Source organism: Hemicordylus capensis, chromosome 6 (assembly GCF_027244095.1).
Source record: "Hemicordylus capensis ecotype Gifberg chromosome 6, rHemCap1.1.pri, whole genome shotgun sequence".
Classification (NCBI taxonomy): domain Eukaryota; kingdom Metazoa; phylum Chordata; class Lepidosauria; order Squamata; family Cordylidae; genus Hemicordylus; species Hemicordylus capensis.
The window spans coordinates 115,713,468-115,736,586 of NC_069662.1; the positions used below are offsets into that span (position 1 = coordinate 115,713,468).

A 23,119-nucleotide genomic window follows, 5' to 3' on the forward strand; every position below is an offset into this window, starting at 1 on the left:
TGTAACTTACTTCTGAGTAAACACATTTAAGCTGAGACTGCATGACATCCATCCAAACAAGTTACATACAAACTTTCATTCATATATATATATATATATATATATATATATATATATATATATATAAACATATTTTTATACTGCCCAAAACTTAGTCTCTGGGCAGTTTACAACAAAGCAAAATAAATGACAACAGAAAAGGTTAAAACATTACAACAATTTAAAAGTCTTTAATAATATTTTAACACAATGTGAAAACTATTAAAGCAGTAATTAAAAGCCTGGGTGAACAGATGCATCTAAAGGCTTCTTAAAAGTTGTCAGAGATGGGGAGGCTCTTATTTCATCAGGGAGCACATTCCAAAGCTTTGGGGCAGCAGCGAAGGCCTATCCACAAGTATCCACCAGATGAGCTGCAACTGCAGACGGACCTCTCCTGATGATTTCAATGGACGGTGGGGTTCATGACAAAGAAGACATTCTCTTAAATAGAACATCTTGTTGTACAGGCCCCAAGCCATTTAGGGCTGTATAGGTTATAACCAGCACCATGTATTTTGCCCAGAAACTTATCAGCAGCCAGTGCAGTTCTTTCAATACGGGAGTAACATGGTCTCTCCAAGAGGACCCAGAGACCAACCTGGCTGCCTCATTCTGGACCAACTGTAGTTTCTGGACTGCATTCAAAGGCAGCCCCACATAAAGCACATTGCAGTAATCCATACTGGAGGTTACCAGCAGATGTACCACTGTTCTGAGGTTATTTATCTCAAGAAACAGACACAGCTGGCATATCAGCTAAAGCTGATAGAAGGCACTTGGGGCTACTGAATCAATCTGGGACATGAGAGGAATGGACCCAGAAGCACCCCCAGACTGCATACCTGTTCCTTCCGGAAAAGTGTTACCCCATCCAAAAAAGGCAGATCAAACTCATCTCCTGATTTATTTATTTATTTCATACATTTCTATACTGCCCCATATAGAAGTTCCTGGGCAGTTCATTATCTAAAAACAACCATTAAAACATTAACATAATTAAAACACTTTAAAATACAAATAAAAACTCTAAAACCTGAAGCTTTTAAACTGTAGACTAAATAGGTCCTTCTTAAAAACATTCAGAGGAGGGGAAACTCTAATTTTCTTAGGAAGCATGTTCCAGAGTCCCAGAGCAACTCTAGAAAAGGCCCGTTTTAAGTCGCCACCAACTGAGCTGATGGCAATTGCAACCGGCCCTGACTTTTGTGAACAATTGAAGAAAATTTTATAGTCCAAGTAAGATATACTGACTGATAATCCTCAATGTGATCAGGCCAACTTGAAACAAAACAATTTGAAGCAGTGATAATTGCATTGACATTATTTCTTCAAGTGTTTGAATGCTGTAATTTAAAACAAAAGTTATTGGGTATCATCCAGGCAAAGTTAAACATGTGCTTAACTTTCCCATTGAAATCAATGGAGTTTAAATACACTTATCTCTGTCTGGATCATTCCCAATGTTTAAAATACAGCTATACAAAATGCAATAAACACTTTGTGGTGTGAATACGATGCTTGGACTACCCGATTGCTTGATGGGGTTTAAAAAAAAAAAAAGGACAACAGTATCTGAATAAGATACTATTTGCAGTATTATCTGAATAAGAGACTATTAGCACAATCAGTTTTAAATGTAACAAGTATCAAGGAAAGTGATGGTCACCTAAAGGTGGTTTTGAGCAGGAAAAAGCAGGAAATGCAAATGATGCAGGCTGACATGATGAGAAATGTTACTCTAGTCCCATTGAAATTTAAATTGACACGTTAGGCAATGCTTAACTTGTCCCTTTAATTTCAATGGCATTACTTTGAGTAATTGTCCTCATCATGTCAGCCACATTTTTTTTTTAAAAAAATGCTTAAATAAGCCTTGGAATTTCTTTATTCAAAGTAATGCCTAAAACTGAGCTTTTGTATCCATGCCATGAAGCATACATTAAACTTAATCTTCAATTTCTTACACTACAGAGCCCCCTCTGTTGAAAGTCGCCATTACTGTAATGATGTGTGTGTGTCACTGCCAGTTCCCTCACTAGTTACTAGATAAAAAGCAAAATTATCTGGGAAAGGGTAGTTCTTAGTTTCCACATTTAATCACATGAACTTTGAAGTATTTGTGAATATCTGCAAATAAAAAAAGATCTAAATGATATCTAACATAAGCAGAGATTGATAGAATGAAGTTTGCCTGCAGAGAAAGAGGAGAAACAAGGTTCTAAGTTGGCTACAATTAAGAGAATTTTAAAATCAATAATACACAAGTATATTCAACTCTGTCTAGCAACACAAACACCCAAACCTTGAGCACATTTTCTCAGAACTAACTTTCAATGCAATTTACTGCTAAGCAGTGACATTTAAGACAGCAATCCTGTGCCAATTTTCCTGGGAGTAAGCCCCATTAAGCACAGTGGGGTGTACAACTGAGTAAACGTGCATAGGATCAGGCTGCATGACTGAAATATAAAACAACAAATCCCTGATCCTGTCTGAACTCCCTACAGCTAATTGTAAGATCTCAGATACAACAAGGAGGGATTCATGAAAGTAAGAAACTGAAGTGGAATTCAAATTAAGATGGCTGCATGAGAAAAGAACAGGTACAAACAGGAATGCAAGTGGAACTTTAAAACATGTTAAAAGGATATGAGTAAAATGGAAGGTGTGGCCTACAGGTGAAACATTCAGCATAAAACATGACAGAGAACCTAAACCCTAGTGGTCTGGGAATGCAAACTTCTAGTGAATAACAGAAAGCAATTGAATAATGGAAGAATGACAAAAGAAACCTCTATTATTTAAAAGAGGGATCCTAGCTCAAAACATTAGGGCCATCATTTCTGCCTGCATTAATACTATTGCAATAGTGCACAGGCATTATTGGTGTAAGATCTTTTGTGTGGTTTCTACTCAAAATAGCACCAGGAAGACACAGAGCTCTTAACAAAACTATTTCATTGAGCAACAAAACACACTAAGTAAAAAGAGCAGATACAACAGTTTGGCAGATTCAACATCCTTCACTACAGAGTGAAACCTAACTGTAGATTCACTAAACAATTCAATGTATCCAGCAACTGGCATCTGCCAGCTCAACATGTCTTAGCATTAGGCTGTAGTTTATGGCTTTTGTAAATCTAGTCCAAAAGGCAGTCTTTGAAAATCCAGCATTTGGATGTGTTTCCCAATAAGAGGTTCCTTGCAAAACTCAATCTGCATTAGTGTTCATATGACATAGCTGCTTCTGATACAAATTGTATATGGCACTACAGAGAGAATACCCAATTAATTATATGAGTGCCAAACTAGATATTCAGGGCAGTGGTGTGTTTGTTAAACATGTTTAGCCCATTTACCTGTACAGCAGGGCTGTGATGAATCTGTTTTAATAGCAAAAGCAGCATGCAGGGAAGAAGTACAAAGCCCACCCCACTTTCCTTGCTTTTGGGATTGAGTCAAAGGTCAGTGGTAGAACATCTGCTTGGCATGTAGAAGGCCCCAGGTTCAATCATGGACACTTTCAGTTAGGACTGGAAAAGATTCCTGTCTGAAAACCTGGGCACTTTCCAGCTTAGCCACTCAACAGCAGCAAAATGCTTCCGTTCAGTCCAATAGCTTTCAAAACGTAAAGAGCAGCGGGAGCAGTCTCGCAAAAACCAACAACTTCCCCCCAAAGCAGCTTCTTTATGCTGGGTATACAACGTCATAGTACTATATCGCAGCGATTAATTTCAAAACAAGGCATTGGAAATCTGAATGTCACCCTGCTGTCAGTGTAGGGACTGTGGTGTCACAACACAGGAAGTGTAGAAGCACACTTCAGAGATATGTTGTGACCCCGTTGCAGGTTGTAATCAGGAAAGCACCCAGGAGAGCTGAAAGTCCATGTAAATAAATGGACCAGTGGTCTGACCAGCGGTATAGATAGGGGAGAGGGGTTCATGTTCACCCCTCTCTCTGGTGGCCCCTTGGAGTGAAGGAGATAATGAAGAAGATAGAGAGGGCCCCCAGGAGCCCGGGTTCTTTGAACACATCCACTTTATAGCTACACCCCTGAGTCTGACTCAGTATAAAGCAGCTTCAAATGTACCTCACCATACCAGGAAGCTTTAAACAGTCATTTGCCAACTGAGCTCTCTTCTAGTATCAGACCTGGAGGAGGAAATTGTTTAAAGCAGCAGAGCACTGCAATGTAAGACAGGAGAGGAGCTACATTTCACTTTTCCAATCCACTTCTTTTGCTATAAGGAGTAGGACCCGCCCAACAGCACCACTTTATAGTGGAAGGCGCATGTTGAGCAAAGACATGTCAACATTTCATTTGGCCCTGAGAAGCCAAACCCAGAGAAGCTGAATAACCAAAATTCAGATGTGCATAGGAACATAGGAAGCTGCCATATACTGAGTCAGACCGTTGGTCTATTTAGCTCAGTTTTGTCTACACAGACTGGCAGCGGCTTCCCCAAGGTTGAATCTCTCACAGTCCAATCTTGGAGATGCCAGGCAGGGAACCTGCAACCTTCTGTATGCAAACATGTAGATGCTCTTCCCAGAGCAGCCCCATCCCCTGAGGGGAATATCTTAGGAGTGCTCACAAGTGTCCCATTCAAATGCAAACCAGGGTGGACCTTGATTAGCAAAGAGGACAATTCATACTTGCTACCACAAGACCTATAGTTTTTGTAGGGGGAGAAGCAGCAGCAGCTGTGGTGGCTCACATGCTGTCACAGTGTAAGGGAGATGCCAGGGAGGCTAGCGAGCCAATAGAAATGGCTGGCGTGTAGGGTGCCCCTGTCAGTCTGCTGCTTCCACCAATGCACCACTGGAGGCAGCTGCTTCACCATACCTCATAATCAGGTTGGCCCTGATGGGAACAAACAATGAGGCCAACCCAGGCTAGGTCAGCCCAGCTGCGATCCCAGCATTTCCACCACCACTAACCCGACCCTTAACCGGGGTTAGAAAGTGGAAGTGTACCCTCAACCCCAGGTTCAAGCTTATGTACGAGTTGGCCTAGAGCGCCCAACTCATGGAGGAATCCATCAATGCAACACACTCATCACTTTGGATTCCAGCAATGCAACACACTGATTAGGGGATTCTTGAAGGCCAGGACTCATTTTCCCAGCCTCCAGTAATCTGCACTGCCAGAAGCAGTGCAGATTGTGTGGACAATGGCACACCAAAGAGAAACTCCTTGCTCATCTGTGGAGAAGGTAGGTACAACCCTGCCTCTCCCCCCCCCACCCGCCGCCCCGATGATGGTCGTGAGAATGACCTTAAAGATATCCTGGTCCCATGCCACATAGAATTCTATAGCTTAAAACATTTTTTAAAAGCCTGGAAATGCACAGGGAGCCACGGGAAGCTGTTTTACAATTACAAGATATGTTCCAAACATCCTCTGACAGCTGCAGTTTAGCTGCTGTAAACTCCACTCAAACTCCACTGCCTGCAACCCTGGAGAAGCCACTGCTAGTTTGTGTAGACAATACTGAGCTAGATAGACCAATGGTCTGACTCAGTATATGGCAGCTTCCTATGTTCCACTCTTTACCATACTCTATGAGCTGGTTTGGACAATATTTTCAAACTAGGCCATCAGAGGGGACTTTGCTCGATGTGCAGACATTGATAGAGGCTCAACTGTCGTGAACACGAGACCGGTTCTTTTCTGTTGTTGCCCTCAGGCTTCGGAATGCTCTCGCAGGGGGTGTCCATCCTCTTGCATCTGTGGCTCCTTTTAAAACAACTGAACATTCTTTTATTTGTTCAGGCTTTTACCCCTTAGTGGTTGCCAATCTCCCCTTTTCAGCTGCTCTGTTTTTGTTTTTTGTTTTTTAATGGCTATTGCTTTTTGGTGTTTTTATGTTCTTAATTGATTTTAATGTTTTAATGTGTTTTTATGGAATTTTCTTGTATTAACTTTTGTAAACTGCCTTGGGATATTTTTTATGAAAGGCAGTATATAAATTGAATAAATTAGGTATGTGTGTGCAAATGCCACCACATAGTCACATGGGGACAGAATGTACAAACTATGCTTCAAATAAAAAAAGGTAAAGGTAAAGTGTGCCATCAAGTTGATTTTGATTCCTGGTGCCCACAGTGCCCTGTGGTTTTCTTTTTGTAGAATACAGGAGGGTTTTACCATTGCCTCCTCCCGCACAGTAGGAGATGATGCCTTTCAGCATCTTCCTATATCACTGCTGCCCGATATAGGTGTTTCCCAAAGTCTGGGAAACATACCAGCGGGTATGTGAACCAGCAACCTTCTGCTTGTTAGTCAAGCATTTCCCTGCTGCACCACGTTAAAGTGACCTATGTCTCTAATGCAATGTAAATAATCATCCCTGCTAACATAATCATCCCTATTATCCCTGCTAACTTGGCAAAGAGGCACCTTTTAATGTGGTGAATCTCTTTATTTAGCAGGGGGAGAGTAACCACCCCCAGCACAGCACCTCCAGTGACTGTTGCTGGTGTCTATCTTACGTTTCTTTTTAGATTGTGAGCCCTTTGGGGACTGGGTTCCATCTTATTTATTTATTATTTGTCTGTGTAAACCACCCTGAGCCATTTTTGGAAAGGCGGTATAGAAATAGAATGAATGAATGAATGAATGAATAAATAAATAAATAAATAGGTGAGAGGTGGTTCAGACATTCCATGCCTTCATGTGATTATGTGGCAGCAGGACAGATGCTGGGGGTGTTGGAATGGTGGAACATGCCTCTCATCACGTTTGGTAGACCAGTGGAGTGGCAATGTCAAAACCAATCTGTAGAGAAGGTGGAAAAATGTGCAGAGCAGCAACTGTTGACTGGCACAGAGCAGTTTCAGACAAACACTGGCTTCTTATGTGATCATGTCAAGGCCACAGCAAGATCTCACCCACCCCAATGTCAGCTATGGGCATGACAAAGCACTCTTGGCATATCCTTTTTCTCATATAAGTGGTGTCCATCTGAATCACACCCCTCTACACAGGGTTTTGTAGTGTGTGTAGAGAGGCGATTTGGAAAAACATCCTCACACAGTGGTGTCAGGGCAGATACTTTCTTGCCACAGCCCACCAGGATTGTGTGAAGAAGTTGGTGTTTGCCCGAACTGGCTCAGATAATTTGGAACAGTAAAACACTCTAGGTAGAGTGATAACGTGTTACCAGTTTAGGCAACTTGAATATGTTTATGAGGGTCCAGAGAGAATTTACCCCATTTATTTTTAGTCTATCCACTAGTACCTCTTTGCTTTAGAGCAGGCCTACTCAACTTTGCCCCCACCAGCTTTTTTGGACTACAGCTCCCATAATCCCCAGCCACAGGGACCAACAGCCAGAGATTATGGGAGCTGTAGGAGGACCAAAGTTGAGCAGCCCTGATTTAGTGAAACTAAACTACTGCGTCCCACCTGGCTCACATTCCAGAGAGCTATTTCAGGTGTATTCGCACACTTGCATGTATCCAGTAGAATATATTTTTCATCTTATATATTTTTAGCAGCGGGAGAGTAACTGGCCCTATCCATCCCCAGCACAGTACCTCCAGTGACTGTTGCTGGTGTCTATCTTGTGGTTGGTTGGTTTTTTAGAATGTGAGCCCTTTGGGGACAGGGAGCCATCTTATTTATTTATTATTTCTCTGTGTAAACCACCCTGAGCCATTTTTGGAAGGGTGGTATTGAAATTGAATTATTATTATTAATAATAATAATCATCATCATCATCTAACAGGAAACCCCCATGCCATAGCCAGTTGCCATGTCTGAGGGGGCTGCTGTCTGAGAAAAGCAAACCCCAAACCCTACTAGGTGCATGCAGCAAACTGAACAATCCTTTTAGCTGAGGACCTAGAGTTCAGTGCTGAAACAATGAAAGCAGATCCTGATAACCAGAAGCACTAAACTGTATGAAAATTAAACACACACTGGTAAGTGTAATCATTTCTAACATATTTATTTAAAATTACTTTGGAGGATTGACTTCTTTGGATTTCAAAGCAGAAGAGTGAAACAAGAATTAAAGCATAACATCGCATAAGCTCATAAAATTGTACTCAGCTTTACATGTTTTACTATGAACCATCTAAAAATCCTCAGCAAAATCCTTAGTAAAATCTCTCCTTGTTTATAATTCACCCACTTAGAACTTATGGAACAGACACAACAATCTCCCATGGACAATCCCATATAACCAAACGATTTGCTTAAATCAGAATGCCAAATTTAAGTTACTTTTTTAAAAAGTGGCATTGACTTTGAAGAGTTCTTGTAAATTGCAACTGATTCAAAATGTGGCCTCCAGATTGTTGATGGGATGGGTCACAGGGAAACATACGATGCCAATTTTCAAGCAACTCGTCTGTGCCCATCCCAGTTGCATACCAGGTCCATTTCAAAACGATGATTTAGACTAAATGGATTGGGTCCAGGAAATCTAAAGAACCACCTACTCCCAGATGCATTTTCAGATCTTTCTTGGATACCCTGCTTTGGGTTCCCCCATTATTTAAGGACCTAGGTCGGGCCTTCTCAGCAATGACACCAAAGCTTTTCAATACTGGACAGAGGCCATGCTTTTTCAAAAAGGCATTCAGGGGTTCTGAGTTTGAAGAAGGCTGTTCTGCTGACTTTCTTCCATTGGTTTTTGATGATTGGTTAAGTGATTAATTCGTTGTTGACCAAACAGTCACCTTGAATCAATTAAGCAATAATCAAAAAACAGTGTTTTTGGAGGAGGGAGTTATTATATTTTAGTTGGTGTTTTAATATATATGTTGATGTTTATTTATTAAATTTTTCTTATATACTGCCTTCTCCAAAGACTCTAGGTGGTGAACAATACCAATAACAATTAATTAAAATAAAATTATTATTATTATTATTACTACAAAATTTATTATTACAAAATACAAAGATATACAAATTGAAATTGAAAGGCTGTGGCAGAATAATCATAATAATAATAATTAAAGGGGAAATGCCTGGTGAAACAGATAGAAGGGTCTTAAAAGCAGCCAGGGAGGTGGCTGAACAAATCGGGGGGGGGGGAGAGTGTTTCAAAGAAGAGGGGCAGCCACAGAGAAGGCCCTCCTACAGGCCCAGGCACCACACACAACACCTAAGGGACACTAAGGAGGGCCAGCTGAAAGGACCTCACAGGCCAGGATACAACTGGCCGAGAGAGGCGATCCCAGAGATATACAGGTGCTAAGCCCATAAGGGTTTTATAGGTGAGAACCAAAACTTTGAATTGGACCCATGTTAATGTTGGATCCAGGGGCAGAGCCACCATTGGGCCAATGGGTTCAAAGAACCCGGGCTGTGCCCAATCAGGGGCCGTGTCTGATGTCAGATGCGGGGCTGCTAGTTTAGCTCCCGAGCAGGGGCCATGCGGCCCCTTCAGGAGCTAAACTAAGGCTGGCACTGCGTTCGTTCAAATGTAAAGCATTCATATACCTCAAGGCTCCATTCAGGAGCCAGACCACGCCCCCCCGCCCGTCTGACGTGGGGGGCAGGGTCACGGCCGCACACAGGCCACCGGTGGTCCCACTCTGCGCCTGGTTGGATCTTAATAAGAATTGCCTTCCTCCATATGAATCTGCCCATGAGCTCTGCTCTGCATTGGACACCTTCCTTCGAGTCCCCCTGATATCAGAAGTACAGGTGAGAGGTGAAGGATTTTCACCTCTGGTGCCCAAGATCTGGAATAGCCAACCCAAAAGAGGTACATTCGACCCCATCACTGTTTCAGAAGGGCAGTGAAGATGTATGTATTTCAAAAGAGATTAGTGGTTAGAGTGCCGGACTAGGACCAGGGAGACCCGAGTTCAAATCCCCATTCAGCTATGAAACTAGCTGGGTGACTCTGGGCCAGTCACTTCTCTCTCAGCCTAACCTACTTCACAGGGTTGTTGTGAAAGAGAAACTCAAGTATGTAGTACACCGCTCTGGGCTCCTTGGAGGAAGAGCGGGATATAAATGTAAAATAAATAATAATAATAATAATAATAATAATAAAATCTTTGTCTTAGTCTGGATCCAGATTGTCACTGCTGCTCAATTTGTTTTATACAACATGTTTTTATGCTGCTATTTTAGTTGTTCAGGGTTAAAACTGTGTAGTGTTTTTATGAGTTGTATTGTTTATTGTATTTATGTTATTTTAGTTGCTGTGTGCTGCCTTGAATATATGACTGATATATAGACAGAATAAAATAAACTTCACTGAGAACACCATATATGCTTTTCTTGTATGCTTCTGGATCAGATATGAAAATATCTCAACATACTAGTGTTCCTTTACATTACACTCCAATTAAGCAGTTATTAAGAACATGGATGATGGGGATATCAAATTAAATTTACAGATTTATCCCATCAGTCACAGAGAACATAAAATAGATAAATATGCAGTATATGAACAACTGCAAAACAGCAGCAAAGGTGTAGCAACATCATACGGTACATCTACATCAGCCAGGTGTGTTTCATCACTATTATCAGCATAACAAATTTGTCTGTTTCAAACTACACCTTGTGTGTGAGGCAATGCAATTTGTCTGAGAATAATTAAGCATGAGTTCCAGGATCAACCATTTTTTATTTTAATACAGCCAATACTCAAATTAGACCGAAGTAACCTTTTAAGGATTTAATGACTGATTCTCCCAGCTTTGTACTCAGAAAAATAGTGCACTCTAGCACCCTAATCCTAAACACATAATCTGAAGGAAGTCAGTTCTATTCAAATCAGTGTAAACATTTTCAGGATTGATGTTTAAGTCAGCAATCCTAGGCATATTTCAATGGAAACAAATTATGCTTCAGTCAACCAGATCTATTTTCAAGAAAGACTGACATGCCAGGGTACAAGCACTAAGAGTTATGAATGTGTGTTTGGCATCTGATTCTACGATTTAATACAGTGGTTCAGAGAAACACGTAGTGCCCTAAAGATATGGTTCCTAACATGGTTGTGTGAGTGTGTGTCTCACAAAAACTGAGTCAGAAAATAATGATTAAGCTTTCTCAGAAGGAAACAACTACCAGAAAGTGTGTGGGGGAGTTTTGATTATTCATTTTTAAGATGTGCAGGAAGTATGCTGTGAAGCGGCAATAAGCGACTATACTTATTGCATAATTAAGGACTATGCACGGTCCTTAAACTGCATCCTTTGGAAACTATGGTAGAATCTGTAATGCTCTACATTTGGAAGACCAGTGCTACAGTCCTGCACACTACTGCATTCACTATGTGACATTTGAGCAACCTAACTGTGCAGGATTGGGGTCAAGAACTGTAGTGTTCCACACATGAACTAGGGAACAAGTTCCATGCTCTCAAATCTGCATGTGGAAGATTGTCACTCAGCTAACGACACTGGATAACAATACATACTGGATCAGTAAGCATGTGAATGGTGATCATATTTTAAATGCTCATCACCAACCATCACACTTGGGACTGAGTTTTTTGTTTTGCTTTTTAGAGCATGAGAGCCTTCAGGACAGGGTACTAACTTCTCAAAAAAGACTGTAAGCAGATCTGGGCTAAATAAATACATAATAAAATATGTTCACTAAAAACTAGTTGATATATTGGTGATTTTAGAAAAACACTTCATGTTTAAATTTTTAATGTGTTTTTATCTACTGAGATTGTTTTTATTTTGTGTGAATTTTAACTTTATATACCGTTTGTATTTGTTAACTTTTAACTTTGTACACTGTCTAGAGATGTCTATATCAGGCGGTATAGAAATACAATAAATAAATATAAATAAATGTGAGAAACACAGTGCAAACCTTAAATGCAAGTCAGCATAGCATCATGGAAGACCTAGATGGAAACATTCAACAGGCTGTAGATTTCTGGTTGCATCGGTCTCAAAAAAAACTTTTTTCCTGCTAAGATGCAGTGACTTGAAAGATGGAAAGACGGTTAACAAACGATTAGAATCAAACAGCCTCATTATGAATTATGAACAATATAGTCGTGAATTAAACCATTCGGTCAAGGCATAGAAACTGTAATTGAACTTCAAAATATAAAGCTCACGACACATTTGATCTTCCATCAAGGAAACAGTCAGTAGTACAACATTTCATATGAATTCTAAACTAGACTTTAACTTGAAGTCAGCTTGCTCCAAGTGCAGTTTTTTTAAAGTTTAAGGCCTACATGAAATCCTTCAGGTGGCTAACAAAATACCAGGAGGTTGAAGAATTTGAAAGTGTTTTTTAAATTTTATTGTAAGGAAGGGGAAACAGTCTAATCAGCCCATAACATGATGGCAATGTATTGCAAGAGGCCTCTTAATGATAGGCACACTAATTCTGTATTGTGGGAAGTACATTATACATTAAGCAGGGAGGTTTGATTTGATTTTACTGGTTTAGTTTTGAGAGGTGAAGACTGGATTGCTTTATGCTTACTTAAACCAAACTGGACCATAAATATTATGGTAAGATAAATTTCTTGAACAATCTTAAGTCAATTCAGGGGGGTAGCAAGGTTGGAGGGGTCCCTTCGGAAAGTGGAAGTAGGCCCTTGACACTCCCCAAGTGGTGGGGAGTGTCAAGGTGGGGAGAAAAAAAGAGCAAGCTGTCATTCAGCTGGGGGGCTCCCACTTCCACAGAGGCCCAGGGACATTTGTCTCTTCCCCCCACCCCCACACACACACTTTGTTAAATTGTACTACACTCCAACTCAATTTATACTTTTAAACTCCAGGCTGCTTCACACATTATGTTGTGGCAACTGCACATTTGCCATAGGACTTAAAACGTGGTGGGATGCTGCACTCAATCCTGGCTTCCAGAATACATTAAATATTTTGGAGGTATACTCAGCAAACAAGTGAAGTGACCATGAGTAAACAAATGCTGAAAGCAGATCCAAACAATGCAAAATTATTACACATTAAAACACATCTCTTTGGGAAACCTATGTGTTAACATGTGATGATCCCACCCACATGTATTTAACAGCACAATACACACATGTATGACCATTACACATGAGTTGCACATTGTTTCCATGATACTACCTTCCAGCATGTTAGAATTTTGTAATGTCGACCAAATGCACATTACCAAAGAAGCTTATTTTGAATGGTATGAACAGGAGACAGCAGTCAATAGAGATGAGTCCTATTTACAAGTTATGTTCAACACTTGCATAACAAGTGTAAAGTGTGCACAGATACAAACAGATACACAGGTACAGTTATTCATATCTTATTTATTTTTAAATTTCTAGACTGCCTTTCATTAAAATAATCTCAAGGTGGTTTACAAAACATTCAACAATATAAAACCATAAAAACTACACAATGTTATGTTGAACACAGATACAGCACCACACTTCCGATCTGTCATATGCATTTGAAGGGCATATTTATTTTAAAATAAATGCCAGTACAGTCATTCACACAAAAACATGTATGAGTGTACAGACATCTGTGCACTCATACAATATAATGTCTGAATAGGAATAATGATTACAAGTTCCACATAGACCAATGCCATTCAGCTCCTAGACAACACAGAGTGTATAAATACACATATACAGTGACTTCTCAAGAGTAAAAAAATTGACAACCCACTGTACTTTACTCTTCTTGATATTTTAACTCTGACTTTAAAAAAAATAATCCCTTGTTATCATCCCCCCACACACTTTGGAAGTTAAGTTACAAAATGGGCATCACCAGCTTTGGCTCTGTTGATTTAGTTTTCTACTCACAGATCATTTCACGTATACAATTTTTTCATTTCCAGAACATCTTTATTGCAATCCTAAATAACATAAGACATATATTATGCGTTCATCTTTCTCTCAACTCACAGTAAAAAAGTAAAGATACATGAACTTGCACTAAGTTATCTTTTTGAAGGAAACTCAGGCGGACTACAAAGCGTAAGTTATTTGCATTGCAAGGTAGAAAATTTCCTCCTCCTCCCCTCCACCCAATGTAGTCAACTTGAGTTCTTATTTGAGTGAAAATGTGACCTAGGGATCTACATGCCTATTTACTTCTATAAATAGAAGTATGGCACCAAACTCACAGGAACCTTACAATGCAATCCATGTATGGAAGCTAGTACAGAAAAAAGCAGATAAGCCACAGAATGTGTTAGGGTTTTTAAAAAAATACAAATATCAAGGATATGTTTTTGCATTCAACCAGCAATTTAACTTGTTTTTCCTAATGATCATACTTTTTTCTTTATTTGTTTTACAGTCGTCAAAGCCAATGGAGAATCTAAGATTTGTTTAATAGTAGACTATATAAATTTAACTGCTTAATAAGCTAGTTTAGAGCAGATCCTATATTTTAGTATTTTAATCAAGTGCCTAGATGGTCACAATCACCTCTGTTTCTTTAAGCGGTGAGGCTGATTTTTCCAGTAGCCTTTAACTCACTTAAGTGACATGGAAAATGTGACCAAAATAAAATGTATAGACTGTCTAGCTCAAGACCAGGACAGAATCAACTTTGTTGTAAGCACTGAAGGACATCTAGCAAGCTGCTACATGCTGAGTTCATTCACATCCAGATCTCTATATCTCCAGAATGGTACTGCGCCATCTAGTTAACTGACAGCAGGCTTCTCTGCTACAATCAGAGTGGATACCTTAAGATACTTTAACGTTAACACTTAGGGATCTTTAGTCTCCTTTCAAGATGCCAATTGTTTCCTTAAATGAAAAAGAAATATCACAACCGGGATAATCTATGCCCTGTGGATATGGGAAAATCTAGGTTATAATAGCCCAGTGGACTTCTACATCGAACTTTGATTTACAAGATAAAAGCAACTTTTAAATTAAAGTGCCTTTCTCTGAACAGAGCGTATTATTCGAAAGACAGGAATGCTTTTCCTAGAAAGTTGTCTCTGTGTGCCTGCCCATTATCTTTGATTTCCCCCTTCCACTAATGAGCATTTATCTAAAAAGAACCTCTTAATCCTCTGATGTGTGCTTCTGGTCAGAGGTAACAGTTTGAATAAAACCACTAATCACTTATTGCTGATCATTAATCACACTTTTCTGTGGGGCTTTGCAACTTGCACAGGGATAAGAAATCCCAAAGAAGGAGTTCACATTTCCCCTTTTCCTGAGATTGGATTTTTTTTGTTTGTTTGTTTAAACGTTCTTGCTGCAATTTCATCTGAGGCATGAAAGTAACAGAGGCAAGTTCTCCACACACTCATGTCATGCTATAGCCACCTCTGATTTAGTTGTGTTGGCCTTTGGAACACAATCTGGATTTTACAATCACACACACACACACAACACTGAAATAGCCAGTCAGCCTAGTTTCTAGAATGCCTCTTTATGAGTTTCTTACAAAAAAGTTTTCTTGAGTGTGGGGGTTGACACACCAGAGCAGAGTTGTTATATCTTACACAAACAGCTCTCACTCAGGTGGTGGCAAAATGTATTTAGGACTCAGTGGTGAAGCTGCCACTGGAAACACCGTTGATTCCTAATCAAATCCTAGAGAGATCAATATGGCATTCCCAAGAATGACAGAACTTACGACTGGGATACCCCATGACAAACTTCGTTCTCTGAAGAGTTTCATGACCAGGACGACCGTAGGAAGAGAAACATCCCATTACCCTTTGCCTTCTTCCAAACTCAAATTATATCAGACGGAATTGAAGCAAGAAAGGTCTCTCATCATTGAGCGTGGAAATGTTACAGGGGCACACGAGTCACTTACGTACTAGTTAAAGGCCGGGGGATGGGAGAGAGAGATCTTGCTGCGGCAAAGTTGTATTAAGTACTCTGGAACCTGATGATCATCAGCTTAGTGTGGCTGGGCATACAGCATGCAGAAGACAAAGTTTAGCAGGTATTCCCCCTTCCACTCTTCTAGTCCTGGTCCTGACTTAGCAGGGAAAGACAGAGGGCGAAACTTGGATCTGTAAGAGAAAAATCCTACCGATGGGGTAAAGCAAGAAAACGGGGGAGGGGCTAGGAGGTGTAGATTGAAACCAGGTAGCAATGCTTGGTCAGCATTTCTAACCCACCCAGCCCGCCCCACCACCGCCGGCTCCAAACGGCCCCCGATATCGGAGGCTCTTAATCACACACTTACTAGGCTGCAGAATGACGTAATGGCCCCAGATCCAGGCTCTGACTCCCAGAGATATGTCAGATAGGGCGGGGGCGACACGGGAGGGGGTCAACATAGCGATGCAACCACCTAACAACCAAATATATACACACAGAGAACGCTGCGCTTTTAACACAACAGGGGACCATGCGGAGGCAAGATGGGATGGTGTTGGGGCGGGGGGGGGCGGGAGTGGAGAGGCGATTGGTCGAGTTGCTCAAGCAGATCTACGGGCGAGAAAACTTCTCCCGATCGCGCTTTTCACTCGGGCTCTCCCCGAGCATCGTCCCAAAGTTTGCGCGCTGGAGAGCTGAAGAGGGCGACACGGGACAAGGCAGCCCCCAGAGACAGAAAGAGCGCGCGCTCAGCGCTGTCATTACAGCGGCGAGAAAAATGGGGCGCCCGCTGAGCTAAGGCGGGGTGGGGGGGAGGCCAGTGTCTTTCTAGCCATCTCTCGCCGATCTTCCCCAGGAAAGGCTCCAGCATCAAAGTGGCCACTTGGCAGCTAGATTTACCGCTGCGCTCAAGCAGGGATAGCTGGAGTCCTACCTCAGCGTTTTACTGGGGTGAGAGGGGAAGAGAACAGGTCCCGGGACTGCACACACACACTTTTCAAATTCCAGCTCTGGCTTGCATACACCAGGAAACCTGTGTGGTGATCTCTAAGGACGAAGTGTATCTGAGCGTACACAGAGTGCGCGGTTTCCAGTCTCTGAGTGGCCATAGCCTGCCGCCTACAAATGGAAGGCAGTTGGGCGGCAGAGCTTGCCCGGGTCTGAGAAATCCCCCAAGTATTTTTGTGGGGGAGACTCCAACCACAGGTCGAGCCTCAAGGAGTCGAGGAGAGACGCACAGAGCCCTGACAGCAGCACGTTCCAGACAGCCGCTGCCTTCTGAATGCTCACGCAGAGAGCTGCCAAACTTTCACGCACTTTCTCGCGCGTTTCAGGCAAAGGTGCCGCTGTCGGAGTTTCTCGAACCTTACTTAATGAATGATCGAAGTTCCCCGTTTTAACTCCCCCCTCCCCGACTCGCCGCCAGGGACTGCATTCCCCCCTCCCGACTCGAAAGTGCTCACAACAACAGCTTGTCACCGCACGGGGCAAGGAACTACGACGCGCACGCCGCACTGGCCAACATCCCAGCGCTACACCTTCCCCGTTCGGCTTTCACACTTTCAAGCCAGCCGCAATTGCTGAACTGAAAGAGCTTCCATTCTCCAAGTGAAAGTCACCAGAAAAAAACAACAACCAAAAAAACACACCAAATCATCAACTTGTAAGGATCCGGGGAACATCCCAGACAGAACAGCAAAACACAGCAGAAAGAAAGAAAACGCTGTTTTTACAACCCTTTTGCGATCTCACTCGGTCTTTCTCCCTTCTCCTTGCCCACTTCGGGGTTGCTTTTGCCCTCTTGTCGCGGTGTTAATTTCATACACGCGTAAGGCAAGAAACAAGAAGAAGGAGAAGAAAACGCCAGAATCCTCTGCAAAGCAGAACTTTTCTGAAGCGCTCCGGAGAGCCGAGTTTTAAAATACAAAGTTGAATTTGAAAAAGGCAGTTCAGTATTTTTAGGGACTTACCCAACAAGTGTAAGAAGGGAAGGGACAGCAGCCTGGGTGAAGGAACCACGTTGGACTGAGAGAAGGTTACAATACGTTCTATTTAGAGAAGCATTACATCACCCTCCGTGACGTCACGTGGGATTCCTGAACTTCTAAATCATTGCGGTCCCTGCTCAAGAGAAAGAGCCGAGCGAGGGGCGGGGCCGGGGCTCGGGAAGCTCCGCCCCCGCCCGCCTCCCCTCCAGCCATCCACAGCGCAGGGAGGAGGAGCGTGTCAAGTAGAAGCTGCACAAGCAACAGCTTGCCGCGCTGGGAATGACAGGACGCTGCCATCCGTTCTGTGAGTCAGCTTGGAAAAAATCTCCTGCTTGATGGATTTGGGGAAGGAAGCTGGAAAGGGACTGAAGGAGGGGCAGCCCCTCCGGAAAGTGGGGGCTGGATCAGTCCAAGGGAGCTAGGCGGGCGTCCCGATTCAGTTGCAACTTGCCGGAGAGTACAGCGAAGCGTCTCCATATGACTAGGCTGGTTCACACGTTCGCCTTTGGCTTACCCAGGAGTTCACTTGAGCCCCTGTTCTGTCCACAGAACTATCCAATCCTAGAGGTCAGCCAGCCCTGGAACATATGAAGCAGTAAGGAAGCAGGGAGCCTCTCGGGGATGTAGCAAGGCTGGAGTGAGCCCTGGCACAAGTGGAGGTGAGCTCTTGCCCCCCCCCCCATTTTTCATAAAGTGTGAGGGGGAGAGCAAAGAGCAAGCTGTCACCCACCTGCTGAGCCCCCCCCAGGGCCCCAGGGACATTTGTCTCCCCCAACCCTTGCTCAATTATAGCTATACCCCTGGAACCTCTGACCGTGCACAGAGTGCCTTTCCTAGTAGCAGGGCACATCTCTAAATGCCTGCTTTTGGAATGGGGTTCTCATCTGAAGTGGTGCTACTTCTAGAAAGGCTGCCTCAGAAATTTCAAATATGAAATTAAATTAAATTAAATTAAAGCATTGTTACCACCTCACAAGAATTGCAGGAATTTGTCCCATTTGAAAAATCCAAAGTAGCCCTCTTCTCCAGCGTCCAGTAACTGCTGATGTTTGTATTTTTAAGGGGAGGGGACAGCTATGATGGTGCAATGTGAAATTTATTTAGCGCCCAGTGTGATCTAACCTATTAACAGGGCAGTCCTGTGAACCGTTTTTTAACTCAGGAAAATAGGAAAGTCCTATTGTGTTAAGTGGTGCTTTTGTCCCAGGCAAGAGTGTGGGGGATTGCAGTATAAAGTTGCTTAAGTACGCATGTATGTACCATTGAAATCAGTGAGACTTACTTCTCAGTAAACATGCTTAGGATTGCATTGAAAGTCTGCATAACATCTTGAGCACTTAAGACTGTTGCAAACTGCAGACTTTGCCATTTTTCCACCATGTCCAAATTTTAATACTTCTCCCTTGTGTGTGTGTGTTTTCATCAAGCCTGAAAAAGCAAAGACTTTCTGAAGAACTTAATTTGCTCACTACTCTGAGACATTTTAGTTGGTCCTAATAAAGGTATTACCATATTGTTACTTTTGGATTTTTACCACCTCAGTTTCCCAAGAGAATCATTCATTTGATGTCTAATTCACCCAAATATGATAGTCAATTTCAACCTTCCAAGAGCTGGTCTTGTGGTAGCAAGCATGACTTGTCCCTTTAGCTATGCAGGGTCTGCCCTGGTTGCATATAAATGGGAGACTTGATGTGGGAGCACTGTAAGATATTCCCCTCGGGGGATGGAGCTGCTCTGGGAAGAGCAGAAGGTCCCTCATTTCTTCCCTGGCATCTCCAAGATAGGGCTGATTCCTGCCTGCAACCTTGGAGAAGCCACTGCTAGACAATACTGAGCTAGATGGGCAGATGGTCTGACTCAGTATATGGCAGTTTCCTATGTTCCTATGTAACCCCTTCTTTGGGGATAGGGTGCGAAGGCAATATAGACAGATGGCTGAAACTGCTGGTTGCACCACATGGGAAGTTATTTTGTACAAATAGCTTTCCATGTAATGCAGTGCCCAAGCTTCATTCGATGAAGGAGCCACCCAGGGAGGTTGCTACGTGTGTGAATCAGACTTTAAACTGTCTCTGTGAGGATTATGAAAATCCTAGAAGAAAGTTCTAAGACTTCTTTCTTGGCTTGCATTTATTATATATAGGATGTGAACTTGGATGTGGCTTTTAAGTCTTTTAATGCATACATTGTATAACTATCACACACAAAGGGCTTGAAATCTAGTGTTCATTCTGGCACGATAGTTTTGGTGACTTTGATACTGGGATTGTTTTAAGGAAGGGATTCTCAATCTGGGATCCCCAGATGTTGTTGGACTATGACTCCCATCATCCTCAGCCACAATGGGGGTTGAGGATGGTGATGGGAGTTGTAGTGCAACAAGAACTAGGAACCAAGCTTGAGAACCCCTTGCTTAAAACAATCCCAATATCAAAGTCACCAAAACTATCGTGCCAGAATGAACACAGAATTATCTCCCTATATGACTGTGGTGCAAAAGTCAATACCTAGATGAGAATGTTACCTCCTTAGGAACAAGCCTCAGTCCCATCTTGTAGACAGGAGAGTTGGAACTGGGAAATCTCAGTACAAAACCTGTCTCTGGCATAGGCTTGCTTGGTAGCCTGGGGCAAGTCTCTGTTAAGCCTCATGTACTTGAGTGTATACAAATTGAAAGAGTGTCCTTCAGGGCAAAATGAGCACTTTAGACGAAACATTTGGTAAAGCAACAGCCTGATCCTACTCAGAGTTAAGTATAACTTTACATATATAAGTCTGTAGAGATCCTGAATAAAAAACAGCAGGGTCTGCCCATAAGAGTCCCTCAGAATTTGTTTGGATGAGAGCAGCCTGTGGCTTCTTGAGTCTTGCTGAAGCTTTAATACTGCACAGCCCATACTGTACAAGCAAGCAATTTCATGCCTTCTACAGAGAGCATACGGAAGGGTGGCCAAGCTGACAGTGAGTGGTGACACCTGGGTGGGTGGGGGGAACTCTGTGTGTGTGTGTGTGTGTGTGTGTGTGTGTGTGTGTGTGTGTGTGTGTCACAGAAGAGGCCAAGTGTCTGTAAGGGGGGGCGGGGAATTGTGTCCCACGTATTGGATTTATAAACAAAAATTCAGACGGAAGGTGGCCACTTGCCGCCATCCAGACCATCCCTCTGGAGCTGCTCTTGCAAGTTCAGGCTCTCCATCTCCAGCTGTTGCTGGACTACAACTCCCATCATTCCCAGCCACAATGCCACTCTATGTGCGGAAAAAGAAGAGAATAAGCTACATGCTAAGAAACTGTAACTAGAAGCCCTTGGCCAGATCCAACCCCATTCAGTGTGACAATATAATGTGACCCCCCAAGTTACCAGCCTAGAGGCAAAGGAAGAATATGGAAAGTGGTGTCTCATGGCTGAAGGAATTGGAAACAGCCACTTTGAGGGTGGCAGCCTTAGTTGGATTCGGACATGACAGGGAACCGAGCCAGAGGTCCCAAACTTCAGTGTCTGAATGCAGGAAACCACAGTTTGGACCCTAACATAAAGCAAGGGGTCACTCACCAAACTCTAATTTGAACCCATGGTTGGATGTGAGGCTTGCTGCTCAAGGCTCCAGTTTGCAACTGCCTCCATTATGTCCGAATTCATTAATGGAGGCAGCCTTCCCTGAGACCGGAGTTGAGGGAAATAAGCTCCTCCCTCTCTGTATCCTGATTGGCTGCTGTGACTGTCCATAAATCAAAGGAGGAAGCCCAGCAGACAGTTTCCCCTCCTCTTTGCAGTCTTACAGACTGCAGAGAGAAAGACAGCACTTACATCTGAATTCAGACAGGTAAGTGTGTGGGGCGGGGGAGAGCGGAATCGTGGGTCCATTGAACTCTCAGTTCTGTGTGATGTCCAAATGCAGCCCTTGCCTTTCTAGTCCTTATTCCATTATCAAAGTGGACTTCCAAAAGGAATAAAGCTACTACTAGGGCTCTATGGCGCACTTTTGGGCCTGCCTTCAATAGTGTCTGGTAAAAAGGTCCCTGATGCATTTCCCCTTACATTCCATATCCCATAAACTTGTGAACATTCAATAATAGATAATACCTTCCCATTTCATTTAGACCCTTGCCTTGCATACCCCCAGGTCTGCAGGACAGAGAGAGGAAAGCAAAAACATGCCCAGCAGCCTTCCTTTGTTTTTGTAGTAATCCATAAAGTGCCAGAGAGTAGCAGTTCTGGTCTCAATCCAGAAATACTTATACGTTTAATCTCTGCTGAAGCTATGGTTTTCCTACACCAATTCAGGTGGTGATAGAATGCTACCCCTTCCATAATGTCTTTGTATTGCTTTTCTCATGTGAGAGGACATTGCAGGTCCTCTCAGATGAGGTTTCCAGATTAGAATTCAACCACTCAATTTGTCCTTGTAGCCCTAATCCAGTGTATACAGTAAAGGGAGAACTGTGCACACAACTGGGAGCTCTTTGAAGTCCCTACTTACATTAGTAAAGAAGGCGCTTTTCTGTTATGTTAAAGTACTGAAAAGTGTTGCCTCTCCAGCATGTGCTGGTAACTTCCAAAAAGTTATTCCTCTAGTTTCATCAGGATCTTATATTTCAGGATTGAATGGTCCGAGCTGTTTCAGACAAATAAGTGATGCTATAGGAAAAAAACAAGACCAAAGTTCCATACCCTTCACAATTACCCAACATGAGCTAGGAGGATTCCATCCTGACTTCCAATATGGTAATCAATCAGGCCTTAGGCATGAGTAAAATGCTCTTATTTGGAAGGGAGACACAACTCCGCTTCACTCAACATCCAGTTTAGTTGCAGGATGTTCTGGTGATGGAATGGAGCTTCATATCATAGCATTATTACACTTTTATTTGTTTGTTTGTTTGTTTGTTTATTTATAAGAAGACAATTAAGAACTTTGGTGAAGTAGAACTTGAAAAGGCACTCTGTACAAAGGGAATATTTTTGCACACACACAAGGACAAGGTCAGCTCCTACTTAGGAAGGACAAGTGGAAAAAACTGGGCTTCTCTCAGAACCCCAGACAGGTACTCTGCTGCCTGACTCAAGAAGACACCCACCAGGAATCCCAGCTCCATCCATTACTGCAGCTAGAGCTGGGCCTACAGGGGCAATGCACACCAGCAAGAGAAGCAAGACACAGAGGCTTGATGAACAGGTATGACTCCTAAACAACCTTATTCCCCCTGCCATCAGGAGGCAGGCAGGGTAAGGCAATTGCCTCAAGCATGAGTGCGAGAGGAGGCATAGGGGATGGCTGATGCATCCCCTTGCCATCATGGGTGCCACCCCACAGGCCTCCTTTCTACCTGCTGCCACTG

The 23,119-nt window shown here is 42.7% G+C and overlaps 1 protein-coding gene across 6 annotated transcripts in view; it reads right to left on the reverse strand.

Annotated features, from left to right (window-relative positions):
* CREB5 (cAMP responsive element binding protein 5) overlaps positions 1 to 17,873 on the reverse strand; it is a 358,942-nt gene extending 341,069 nt beyond the window's left edge. For 5 of the 6 annotated variants that reach the window (XM_053262691.1, XM_053262689.1, XM_053262694.1 and 2 more), the window contains exon 1: positions 17,762 to 17,808. The gene's annotated coding sequence lies outside the window, so the exon portion shown is untranslated. Of the gene's footprint in view, positions 1 to 17,761 lie in introns of all 6 variants that reach the window. The other variant, XM_053262690.1, reaches the window with a different exon arrangement.
* Positions 17,874 to 23,119: the final 5,246 nt, after the last annotated feature.